The sequence below is a fragment of the Anopheles merus genome, chromosome 3L, assembly GCF_017562075.2.
Source record: "Anopheles merus strain MAF chromosome 3L, AmerM5.1, whole genome shotgun sequence".
NCBI lineage: Eukaryota > Metazoa > Arthropoda > Insecta > Diptera > Culicidae > Anopheles > Anopheles merus.
Window position 1 is genome coordinate 20,000,026 of NC_054085.1, and position 13,253 is coordinate 20,013,278.

The 13,253-nt window shown below is 44.6% G+C and overlaps 1 protein-coding gene across 3 annotated transcripts in view; it reads right to left on the reverse strand.

Moving 5' to 3' along the window:
- LOC121599790 overlaps positions 1 to 13,253 on the reverse strand; it is a 38,479-nt gene that overhangs the window by 8,352 nt on the left and 16,874 nt on the right. The window contains exons 1-2 of one of the 3 annotated variants that reach the window (XM_041927859.1): positions 2,634 to 2,920; positions 2,263 to 2,521 (exon numbers count right to left, since the gene is read on the reverse strand). The exons of 1 other annotated variant lie outside the window; for it this stretch is intronic. The gene's annotated coding sequence lies outside the window, so the exon portion shown is untranslated. Of the gene's footprint in view, positions 1 to 2,262; positions 2,522 to 2,633; positions 2,921 to 13,253 lie in introns of those variants that run through there. One more of the 3 variants, XM_041927860.1, reaches the window with a different exon arrangement.

Consider the following 13,253-nt stretch of genomic DNA (forward strand, 5'->3'; position numbering starts at 1 on the left):
GTTCATGAAAACGATTGTTACGGCGATTGCTCGCCGTACAATACAGTCTTTCCCTGAATTACGCCCAACACTTGAGTTATGCGAGTTATTTTATGTTTTAACAGTTCGTATGACAGATCGGCACAATAATGTTCAACAATTGGTAAATGGAAAGTAAAATTATTTTTTTATATAATTTTTAAATCGCCAAAGAGACAGAAACAGTCGAAAGTTGTATACAAATTGTATTCAACAAGTAATAGAGTGGATTGAAAATATTAAAGACACCTAAAAAAGGAATTTATTTACTATAATTTGGCCTAGAAAAACCGTGACGTTTGACTTACGCGAAATTCTGAGTTACGAGAGTGTCTTTGGAACGCATTATTTGCGTTACTTGGGGATAGATCGTATGCTATTTGTATGCTAGTTTTTGAAATAAGTTGTTTACCTTAGAATTTATTTGACGAGACAAAATTATGAACAAGTAATCCGAAAATTACCAGAATCTTCTAATATTTATGCTAAAAGACTAAATTATAAACCATTGAGTTGGCAATGGCAATGGGAACACGCATATAAAGAATAGAATAGAGACAAAAGAAAGTATAACAATATTAATAAAATGGGAAACATTAATACATTGAGAAATAAAGATAAAGTCTATGATTTCAACAAAAAATAGAAATAATATCAACAAGAAATATACAAAACAACAGCAACAACAAAACGTATTAACGAAGAATGCAAGTAAGCAAAATGAAAGCCTGTTTTGAAAAGATAACAAAAAATTGGAAAATTCAAATAGATTAGCTGAAATAACAAATTTATTCTGGTTAGACTATTATTACTTGCTCGCATCGCTGATGGAGAGAGCAATAGTTTTGTGTATATTCTAGAAACGGGATACATAGCGACTTTTTTTGGAATCATCCGAAGTCGTCCCGAGTCATCCGGTGTCGTCTGGAATCATCAGGAGTCATCCGGTGTCATCTGGAGTCGTCGGGGCTCGTCCGGAGTCGTCTGTCGAAGTTAACCGGAGTCGGGGCCGTCGGCTGAAATGAAAATATGAAATGCCTGACCACAAAAACATGGCACCGGTCGTCTCCATCCGACCCCGGACGGCCCCAACTCCGGTTGACTTTGACGGACGACTTCGAATCCGGACATCTCCGACTCCGGACAAGTCCAGAAACTCTGGACGACTCCGAGCCTCTGCGGAAGCCTCCGGACGACTCCGGATGATTCCAGACGACTCCGGACGATCACGGATCAAATATCTTCCCACCATTATCAGGATCTTCGTGCATGTTATACATTTTATTCATTATATATTTTGAAATGTCTCTCTAATATCTAGTTAAGACCGTTTCATGTGACCTTGCGGTTAAAATGGTTACTAAATCTCTATTCAGATGGAACGTTGTTAATGATCTCACAGTAGTGTGAGGCTTTTATATTATCCCACTTACCCCTTTTTACCCTAGGCCCAGCAGAGCTACAGTTGCCAATCACCATAAATGGAATTTAAATATCTCCCTCTTTCTGCACATGTCACCCCTTCGTTCATCTCATCCCCGAAAGATACGAGGGGAAAGCAAACACCAACATTATTACCTCTAAAGTACACAACTTTACACCTTGTCCACGTCATACCGATTTTGTAACAGATTGACGCAACAACGGTAGGAGAAAAAAAACGCCTCATAAACATACCACGTTTCCTAGCAACAGCAGCGCGGGTGTCCTGCGGTATCGCCCGCGGAACCAAGCGGGGAACATCCCTTATCGCCCTGGGCCACGAAACCGTGCGGCTCTCCCTCTCTCTCTCTCTCTAATCAGTACAAATCGCCCGAAGGGAGATGGGTTGCGGGTTGAAAGATTGCCTACACATAGTGCAGCACAGCACCCCACCCACCGCGTGACTCACCGCGCAATTAATCATCGCTTCTGATACCGAAAAACCGCTTGTTGTGTTACCGGACGACCGGTGGCGCCCTCTAGCATTATCGCGCGCGCAGTTTCATAATGCACGACGCGCGACGCGGAGCTCCGCGCGTGACGTCAAGCAGCGCGTTAAGTTTAAAACAGACAAAGAAAAAAGGCAGACAAGCGGCCCGTACAAGTGTGTTTGTGTCCACACAAGAGCTTTATCGCTGTAAATAGATGCGCGGTGGTGGTGGTGGTGGTGTAGTAGTGCTGTGCGAGCGGTGTACGGTTGAATGGTGGATCGTTAATCAAATATTTACGTTAGTCACGCAAAATGAACGCGTCTTCTCTTACTCTATCCCGCATTTGTGGTGGTGGGTAAGGGCCGGGGATGGTGAACATTATTCGGTGCGTAACGAGGAAGTGCGTCCCTTTTCCCGCGCTGCCTGTCGCGCCAACAATGGCGCAGATGACGCTGAAGCAAAAAATCATTTCGTTTGAATTTCACCTATTCCGCATTTAAATTGACTGACGATAATGACGAGCTTCAGGCACATTCCTCGTGGCGTCGTACACAATTTGCAGTCGTTGCAGTCGTTTTGAATCTCGCACTCTAGAGAGCAACACATCGAACGGAAAGGTTGATTGATTTAATTTATACAAGCACCGTTTCCCTAGGCAACGGCATGGCGTGTTTGTAAAAAATAATAATTTAAAAATCGCACCTCATTCCGGTTTTTTGCAATAAACAAAGTAAAATGGCAGCACTAACTCAACCCACAGCCAGTTGTACATTGTGTCTGTGTGTGTTTGTATATATATATATTATTGATTTTATTCGAGTAAAACAAAAATTAGCACATGCAACTCCCTTGCCCACAGAACACAAAAAAAAACACACAAAAATGAGGGAAACGGTCGTAGGGTGACCGCCACACACTACTTAATGCTCTCTTTTATTCGTCCCAAAACGGCGAATCGGGGCGGCATGATGTGAACGACGACGACGACGACACGACGACATACAATGGGCTTCATCCCTCTTACCCGCCACCCCTCTAAAACGGGGCAATAATAAACCATTCTCTTAACCGAATACACAAACATTCACACAGTGCCATGTAGCCGCGTGCAAGGGTGGAATGGGAGATCAGACCAGATTGTTCGGGGCGCAAATAGGGCGTTCGATAGACCTTGGACAAATCGAAGCGGTATTTTTTTGTCGAGGAAGGGGAACGGATGGGGCAAGAGGGGCTGCACTCCGGGTCGTCGGTTCTGCGGGGATTGCAAGGTTGTTAGAGAAGAGCGCGGGAAAAGAAAAGAGTGTCCCCTTCTTATTATTATGTGTTTTTATTTTCCAACTCGTTCACACACACACACACACGCACGTAAATACACGATTGTTGAGAAGACATTTTTGTTGATGCCCCCCTCGTGCGGTGAGGTGGCAGCACCGGGAACCGGATAATGCCTTTATATCGCTCTCAATATCCTGTTTTGTGGGGCAGGAGCAGAGGAGTGGAGCGGCGGTGAAGTGTTGCTTCTGCGACGATTTCGTAAAGCGGGGATGAAACGGCACCGCAAAACACGCGCGGGTGTGGGATAAACACAAGCGCGCGCGTTCACCATAAAGCGTGAGAGCGTGAGAGTGTTTACCGCGCGCTCTCTGCCGGCCCGAACACCCAGCTGACAAAACAGGACGGGGTGGGGAAGCGTGAGAGTGAGTGCGCGCACTCACCGTGCGCGCGTACCTCCAGCATGCTGCAGCTAATTATCTACTTGGTGCTTCGATTCGATTACCCATCTTTTGTCCGGACGGGTCCGAGGCAGCTGCCGAGACCGGGGGGGGGGGGGGGGGGGCATACCGCAACGGGGTGTCACTGTCTTGCTGTCACTTTTCCGTCACGCTGACAGAGACGGCAACAGTGCCGCTGTGCTAAAGTGGGGAATATTTAGTTTTTCGAAGCGTAAGATATATTTATGACTTTTCTTGCGCCTCTTGCCGCCGCTGCCCCTTTTCCATTCCAATTATATGCATACATAGCGTGTGTTTCGAAAGGGTGATGATGATGATGATGGTGACGGCAATGATGATGATGATTACAATCGAAGCAGTGTGTAGCGTTGTGGTGGTGTCGTGCGCTCCACACACAAAGGCCGAGAAATTAATTCCAGTGCAGTCAATAACATTTAATAAGGTTACAAATGTGTCTCGCTTGGAAGGAATTTCCATATCGAGTGGGAATTAATATGATTGTAGGATTGCTGTAAAATTATGACAGTTAGCACGATATGGATGTAAACAGTTAAGTCAATCGGGTTGTGGTAAATGGCCCTCTGATAGTCAATGCCCACTCTACACAACTGGCTTAATAGTATCTTAATTTATTCATGCCAAACTGCTTAATGAAAGTAATTAAAATTCACCCACCGCAGGTGTACACCAAAAAACAAGATGGCCACAGCAAGACTGCACGGGAAAAACAAATTGGAAAATCAAATTTTCTTCCAGTGACTAAACTTTCAATTCGATATCGATTTTTCAACACCCTTCTTCTTCTCGGTCCATAACCGTCCCCCATGCATGCATAACGTGTCATGTTGTTGGCGAAACAAATCGTGCTTATGTGTGCGTGTGTTTGAATGTGCGCGCCTTGTGCCTTTCAAAATTACACTTTCCGGCTGGGAGCGAGAAGAGAAGCCCGCACCATGTCCGAAATGAAATGAATCTTTTTGTTGTTGCTGTTGTTGTTGTTGGTGTTGCTTCTGTGTGTTTCACTTCACTACACTCGTCTGCATCCGTTTTGCCGTTAGCTTTGCGTTGCCTTCAATTTGCGCTCGCTGCCGCTTTCCCCTTCCCGTGAAGGGGTGCGCTGGTATGAGAAATAGAAGAGAGCGCGGCTTCGTCGTCGTCGGAGAAAAAGGTATAGACAACGCGCGTTTGTTGCATTTTGTTGTTGCCCCTCTTCACTCTGTCCCGTTGCAAAGGCCCCGCGCGACACCAGCGAAGTGTGTGCTCTTCGGACTTTGGGGAGCAAATTCATATCGCGCAAAAAAAAAAACAAATCCATCGTGTCGAAACAAAAACAGAAACCAACCATTTCTCGCTCGCACTTGCAAAAAGAGTCATTGGGCGCACGGTTGCCCTCCCCGCCCAGCTAACAAAACCATACGATGAATCAACTCGCTCGTGCTTGATGCTGCGGCTACTTTGCTCTTTCTTGCATGCACGTATCTCTCGCACTCGCACACATACACACAGCATTATTCGGTCCGATAATCTTCGCGCCAACTAATTAAGGAGTTGCATGAACGATTCAATGTTCGCTGTTTTTTTGTCTTCGCTCGTCTCTATTCGATTCAAATTTGCTAAAAAGAAACAAAGTGACTGAGAGCCTGAGTAGTGCCGTGAGTGACCCGTAGAGAGGGGTTAAATGAGTGTCGCTCCGTGCAGTGCTACACGACGGACGACGGCGGGGCAGGAAAGGCAGAAAGAGAAATAAATTAACGATGGCCCCATTATGTTTCAACAAGGGCGGGGTGCATTTAGAGACGGTGAGAGGTGCCCCCCCCCCCGCCTTGTTTAACCCTTGTCTGCCGCTACAGCAGGCAAAAGGGAAGTTTGCAGCATGAGTGATGGAAGCGGATGAAGGAAAACCACCACTACACCACAATCGCAAAACGGGGTGTTCGATCATCTCAGCACACGATACATACTCAAAAAAAAAAAATGTACGAATGAATAGAAACATCGAACATAAGCTGTTTGAATGTGCGCATGTATGCGTGAGATAAAGCCACAAATAGTTAGGGAGGGAGCGCAAATGCTTTGCCTGCCTGTGTTGCCTTTTGCAACGATATATGGAATAAATCCCAAACATCGTACAATGGACATTTCTATTTTTGGCCACGCAAATCGGGGCCAACGTTTCGCTTGTGATTAGATTTATTTTGTTTGCATTTTAATTTGCATTTTTAATATGTAGAACGCGTTGCTCACGCTCGTAAAAGGTATCATTTTTAAATGTACCTCAAAAGGTGTAATAGAATTACTCAATTGAAAACGACACTTTTATGTGTAGGAATTCTGTGCTTTTTTTTTCTTTGCCCCGAATTCTCACGCGCGTATTTCCCACACTCATAAAAAAACGGTAAAGAGCAAACTGTGCGTGAGAGTAAGAACGAGACGGAGCGGCAGTGTGAAAGAGAGTGAGCGAGCGTACGAGCGTGCCGAAGCGGTCGCATACCTGTCAGTGAGTGAGTGACCTGCGGCTTTTGTTTACATTTCGCCTCTCCCTGTGTGTGTGTGTGTGTGTGGGTACAATCTACAAAACGGCTTCTCGTTTATTAAACAGTTGCAGTTAAAAAGCATCCTGTAAGTGTAATGTAAATGATTTAATTTGAAGTTGAATTATTTTACGCAAACTGTGGTCTGTAATGTCAAACAATTTGCAGCTCCATTTACACCGCCCAAATGGACACTTGAATTGAATTCATTAGTGGATGTGGACCTTCACACCTCTCCTTCGCTAGCACCGTCTTCCTCGCACCACTAGCTGAGTGACAGTTGGGGGGGGGGGGGGGGTGTATATTTTCTTCCTCCTCGACCCATCGTGCAAGAGAGCGCCGATCGAGAAAAGTGCGCGCGTGCCCTTGTGCCGTTACGCATTCCTTTCCCGCTCCCGCACAGCCACTCATTCGCCCTTTCTCTCTCTCTCTCGCGCGCACTCTCGTCATTCTCTTTCTCTCACGCTTTATTTATGTCTTCCTTCTCCAGTGTTTGCTGGGCGACGGCGACGACGACATGTATCTTTGAAAAATCAACCGCTGCCGCTAATAAGCGTCACAGCTGCACAATAACGCTTTGGCTGCTCATGTTTTACGAGATTGTTACGACATTGAGAGATGGGTCGATTGGTGGGCACGCGAGCGAGACGGTGCGAGCGGGATTTTAAAGCCGTTCAAATGAGACAGGCCGATTTCGGGTCGGTATCGGTGTATTGGTTTTGGAAGTGTTGTAGCTTGGAAGCAAAAAAAGGGTGTTTTTGTTGTTGTTGTTGTTGTGTTGTGTGTAATCGTTGCTGAGATGATGCGGATGCAACTCTTCTTTAAGTTGGTTTTAATCGTTTCTTCTTGTTTCATTCGTTGTCTTGTATCGTTCTCTTTCTCTCGCTCTTTCGTTGACATGACCGTACGCGGACAGGTCGCGCAAACGGATACGGATACAATATTTCCCTCTGCACAGGTTATCCCCTTACTGCCCCTTGCGCTGCACTGTGCACTGTGAAGAAATACAAATGGTTGCAGCAGCAGCAGCAGCAGCTGCTGCTGCTGCTGCTAGTTGTAAATTCCGAATGCAAATTTGCAGCAACCTTGTTAAGCCGAGCGAACGGGACGGCGACAAGACCACTCGGAGGGGGGGGGCGCCCTACCGTCAAGCGTGTCTAGTCAAGCGACGCCCGAGCGGTCGAACAGCCGACGGACGAGAACCCAACGGGTTCGACCTCTTCGGCGCGTCGCATCAACAATTGAAGAGTCGGCAAAAGTGTGCGTAAATTCCATTAAGCTGTGTTTGTACGTACCCTTAAAACTCGAAGCACACACTCAATCGCGGAGAGCGCTTATGGCAGCGCAAAGTCAAATTGAGAGCGCCCATTTGGTGGCCAATTTTTCACCTCACTCGCCACCGCTCGCTGCCCGTGTCACGCGAGGGGAAAAGGTGAGTCTTGTTTTTCCTTCCTTTTCTTCCGTTGCCAAGGGAGAGAAAGGTAGCACGGCTGGAGGGTGGAACGGGCTGGAAAATAAAAGATGGTGGCATAGGTAAATTCGAACGAGGTGCAAAAATTATGCCACGGCGCACGGTTGCAAAAGACACATTTCCGGAAAACTAATAAAAGCTAATCTTTGGAATAACTTTTCGACTTTCGGTTGTGTTGTTAACGTGGGTGCGCTAGCTTGTTGGCCACTTCAGCGGGGTGTGAAACGGCCTCGGGAAGCTCGTTCTGGGTACCGCTTTTCAATGGCTTTCAAACTCCAAACTGCACACCAAGAAGTATTTAAAAAAAAAACCATTCACCCACGCTGCTTCTCTCTGTCACACTTATTCTATTACTTATTTGCAAAGGTAGTGCATTTCGGGCACACAACCACACACACACTAAAACAACGATAAAAACATCAAATCCTTTGATGTGATTCTTGGGCGAATAATTAGGTCAAGGAAAATGGTGCTTCTTTTTCCTTCAAACGTTCATTTCATATTTATATACTGTGGCGCCGTTAATTTTGTTTCATTCGGAAGGGGCCGCTTACTAAGGCCAACATGGCATGCCGCTTTATTTGCCCGCAAAACATACACGCACACACGCTCACATTCGCACAATGTACGCGTTCTTTTCTGGGCCCGCGCCATTCGTCATCGCGAGGGCCATTTGCACGCGTTTACGCTTTTATTGTATTAATTTTGCTCACTGGGCTGGCCGCCTTCCAAATGGCCATTTCCATGGCCATTCCATTTACCATTTACGTTTTTGTGTGTGGTGTCGGGCCAGTGGTCGGCAATCGGGCCTTTGGGCGCAGTATTAGGGGTACTTTAACGATGCAGAGAGTTTTGTTTAATTTGGTGTTTTGTAGTATTTTCATTAATATTCGTAGGATATGTTAAAATTATTTACTTGATTTCTTTCATTTTCAAATAGTTTTACTGAATCATTTTGAATCATGGACATCGTTCGTCGAAATCCGTTCGTCGCAACACCCAATCTGTACTAATTTGCACTCATGAGATAGTGATGTCACTCATTTTTCATTGAGAAATCCGATCATTCATTTTAAAGTGAGCGACGAACGGATTTCGACGAACGGAGTCCATGCTCTGGCCGTATGACTCATGTAATATATTCCGAATAATACCAACCATTTTTACTATCTCCAAATTTTGTTCCACCCTTTAACTGATCTGATGCGTTTTGGATCCACGGTACAGTGTGGGTGAGTAATTTGCTAATTTGCCTGGTTACGTATTGAGTGTCATGTTCTATCGTCTGCCATTTACAACTGATAGCTGTGTTCTTTTGATTTCTATCGTTTTTTATTGTTATTATTATTATTTTTATTGAACTAGTACGATTTCCGTAATGTCTTTGAACCAGTAAAACTTTCTTAGTACTTTTGTATATTGCTTTTATATTGATTATGATGTCCTTGAGGTGTTATGGCTTAATCTGTCAAATTACGTACAAGACATGAATTTATCGCTTAATATCAAGCAGAGTTCATAATTGAATGAATGAATCTTAAATTGCATACATGAATGAATTGAAGTACAACATAAATATACTAACATAATATACTGAAAAAAATCCTCCTTTTTTAACTCATAAAAAAGGCTACGGCCGTACTGCTAAACAAGAATCTTCTTTTAGATAGCAAGAGATATATTTTCTGCTTTTTTCGCATACTTATATTCAACAATGAAAAAAAAATCATACTCTGCGGCTAGTTTCTACAGGCGCACCCCTAATTTTAGTGTTTTTATCTTGAAAAGAGATAAAACCGGTCAGTATAGAATGTTTGTTAGTGATAATAAAGAATGGATTATGTGCATTTTTAATTATTTTTACTACGCATGTTAAAAATCTTACAATACATCATTGAATAAATAAGTAAATAAATAAATAAATTATTAATTAATAAATAAATAAACTACCAATTTGAATTTTACTTAAATTTCATAGTATTTTTTTATATTTGACCAAGCTTTTCTATATTTTTTGCGACTTTTTGCGAAATATTGTTAAGATTGGAAGATTCCTAATGATTTTGCATATACACTTATTATTATTGTTTTCTTTATATTTTCTAACGATTTTAGGTCCAAATGTTGGGGTCAATGTAAGAAATAAAGGTTTTAATTCTTAAATAAAATTGTTGTAGCAGTGCTCGTTGGATTGGCTGAAAATCTCTTTTTTCTATGATATTTTATTTAAAAAAATGGCCCTGAACAACCTAATTCGTAGCTATTATATTGGTTTGTATGTTATATAATTACTTTACTTGTTGGTTACGGTTTGTCTGTTGTTTGATTTATATAATCAGCGAGTAAGATAACTGTATCTACATCGATAAGATAATATCACATTTAGCACAAAAGTAGAGCAGCAAACAAAAACGAAATAAAATAATCAAAAGTATCGTACTTGTAATGCTGTTGGTTGCAAAAAGGCAAGATATCACCGCAACTTTAAAAAAAAGTTATTGGAAGCATTGCCAATTAAAGCAGGTTGCCGACCACTGCCATCAAAACATTGCACCACACAACCCGATAAGCAGCACGCCGATCTGTCGTTCGCTCGGTGTTGTTCTTCCCGTCCCCGCTCGACCGTTTCTTGCGAGAAACAAAAATAAAAAAAAAATCGCCCTTCTTTTTGCAACTTGCATTGTAATCATTGGTGGTGGTCTGTATTTCCTTTGCTTCTCTCCCATCCGGGGGTGAATGTGTGTTTGCTACCCATAACTCCTTTCGTTTCCTCCTACGGCAGCAACCACTGCTGCTCGCACGATCTCAGCACTCCGGTGCATGGAAGAAGTAAGGTGACGTCTTTTGGTGGGGGGGGGGAGCAGGGTAGCGGATTGCTTTCGGTGGCATGCACCACTTGCCTTGGTGTGCGTGTGTTTTTAATCGCAATGGAAAACGGGCTCTGACCACTGCACCTCACTTCGCGTTGCTAAGTATGCCATGACGACGACGACGACGATGATGATGATGATGATGGTCATGATGTCGAATGTTGGTGTTAGACGTGGAGGGGGTAGTGGAGACATGTGGTGCACTTTTTAAGATACATTATTACTCACACACATATACATATGCAAGTGTAGTATTTTTAGTAACAGGCGCGTTAAAGCGCAAGACATCTATTTAGAAATCGATCCAAGTAGCAGCAGAGTTTGCTATTTTAAAATTGAATTTCTCCTCCCCCAGGCAAACTGTCCCCTGCCATCCATCGCAGCTGCGTCCTTCGTTTCCGTTGCAATAAAATGCAACAACAAAAAAAGAACAAATTTTCGGATACAAAGCGAAGAATCGGCTGATAAGAGATTTAATTTTGTGCATGGCCATTATTATTGTGAGCCCGTGCAACACACCTTGTGCACAGGGGCGGTCGGCCATTTTGACACAGTTGCAAAAAGGAAAAAAGGTAGGGAGAGGGGGGGGGGAAATGAGGTTGGAACAGGCAAACAACAAACGGCAAGAAAAAGGTCGAAACAAATGCTTCCGATTGCAATTGAGGCGATGAAGAAATAACACATCTCCCGCAGCAGGCGCGCACTCACACACGCGCGCGCTCGCGCCCACATTCATGTACCTGTGCAGGGGTGGAGGGGGGGGGGGGGTTGAGGTTTTTGGGAAATTTCTCTCGCGCGGGGAAATTCTCGCCAAACGGACGGACGGAGCAATGTTTTCGGTTCGGTGCGGAAAATCCCAAACTTGGAGAAGAAACACGACGAGTTGTATTCTCCGCGTGGAAAGTCGTGCCGTGGGGCGAAACTTCCCATCCCGGAAAGATGGGACAGAAAGAGAGAGAGAGAGAGAGAGAGAGAGAGAGCGAGAGAGACATATGAAGAAGAAGAAGATGAAGAAGACAGAAAAGGAGGGAGGGATACATGTAAATGGCTATAAATATATGAACTGGTCCGGTTTTTTTCTTTGCTGCTACTCCGATGAGTGAGTGTTGCACAAACGCAACTAAAACATGCCACTCAGTCATGCTTTGAGTTACCCTATTCTTATTATTTTTCACTCCCCCCCCCCACTGGATCACTTTCTCTCTTACTCTCTCTCTCTCCCGGAATAAGTCCCACGTGGTGTTGCTTTTCTCTCTCACTCTCGTGCTCTCAGCAACTCCACGCGGGTTGATACAGTTGATTGCTTTGATTGTTTTCTGATGCACCAGCGCACCGCGGTGCTGAGTTTTATTTAACAGTGTTGCCTTATTTTTTGCCGCAATTGTGTCACTCACGCGATGACCTCGTAGCGATTGTTCCCGCTCGCATGTGTCTGTGTGTGTGTGTGTGTCACTTCTCCCCATTGCCCACCCCTTCGTACAGCATTTTCTTCGCGGTTGCACATATGCAACCGATACACGAGATGCGCAAACGGCACAAAGACACAAAGACAAATCATGCATATTCACCGCCGCTTGGCAGATTGTGAAGAGCCCCCCCCCCCCCTGGGAGCAAGCGAGAGAAAAAGAGAGAGAGAGAGACAGAGAAACCGTGGGGTGCACGTAACTGCATAACTATCCCCCGCTGCTCTGTACCGGGTCGGGGTTTTGGGATTAACAGGGCCCCGGCAGGCCCACGGGGACCTCTTTTGCTCTCTTTCTCACCTGTGTTTGCAGGAGGTTCATCAGGCGATCAGGGGCAGAGTTGGGAGCGAATTTGGGGATGATTTCTTAGGTGGGATTGCGGTCGCTACCAGCACCACCACCAGCACATAATTCGTTGAACCCGGCCACCATCGATCGGCGGCGGAACCGTTCGGTGGTTTCGGTTGGGACTATCTGTGTCCCCCCTTCCTTCCATTCCCCGTCATTCCAGCTGCATTCAGCTCACACACACACACACACACACACGTTGTGTTGGAATATGAGCGTCATAGTCAGGTTTCGGGGCTTGGGAAAAAGCATTGGTTTGCCGCCAGTTGCGAGGCAAGATTGATGGTGGAATCGATTGAAACAAAAACTAAAGAAATAAAAGAGCAGATCTTGTGTCTTCGTGTCTTCCCTCGCCCTGCTCGGCGCGGATAAGCAAACTGCACCGCCTGGGGATGGCTGGTACTCTTGGACACACATGAACAAAGGAAGCTGGGAAGCTGGGGCAGTTTGACGGACGGCGAAGAAGGAAGGGATGGGTGTAGTTTGGAAAACCCCACGACCTACGGCTGCTGCTGCTGGTGTGATTGAAAGTGGCGCGTGTCCACGGCTGTTGCTGTGTGCGGTCCGGTTTTATTGTCGATTGTGTAGAGAAATAATCTTTTTGCAGAGTTTTTGTACGCGCCAAGCGCCTACGGTGGAATGAGCAGCGAAATGAGCAGTATAATCTTATTTTTGTTATTAATTTTACTGACGCAGGTAAAATTGTTTGTGATTTTGGCTGGAGAATATTGAGATTTTTTGTGGATAATATTGGGAAAGTAGAAGAAGTTAATAAAATTAATTATTTATTCATCTATTTCTTTATTTTATATATTTATATCGGGGCTATGTCACCTCTAACATACAATCTGGAACTACATACACCTTTGCCACTACTTAACCTTTGCAGTATTTTCAAATTGTCCT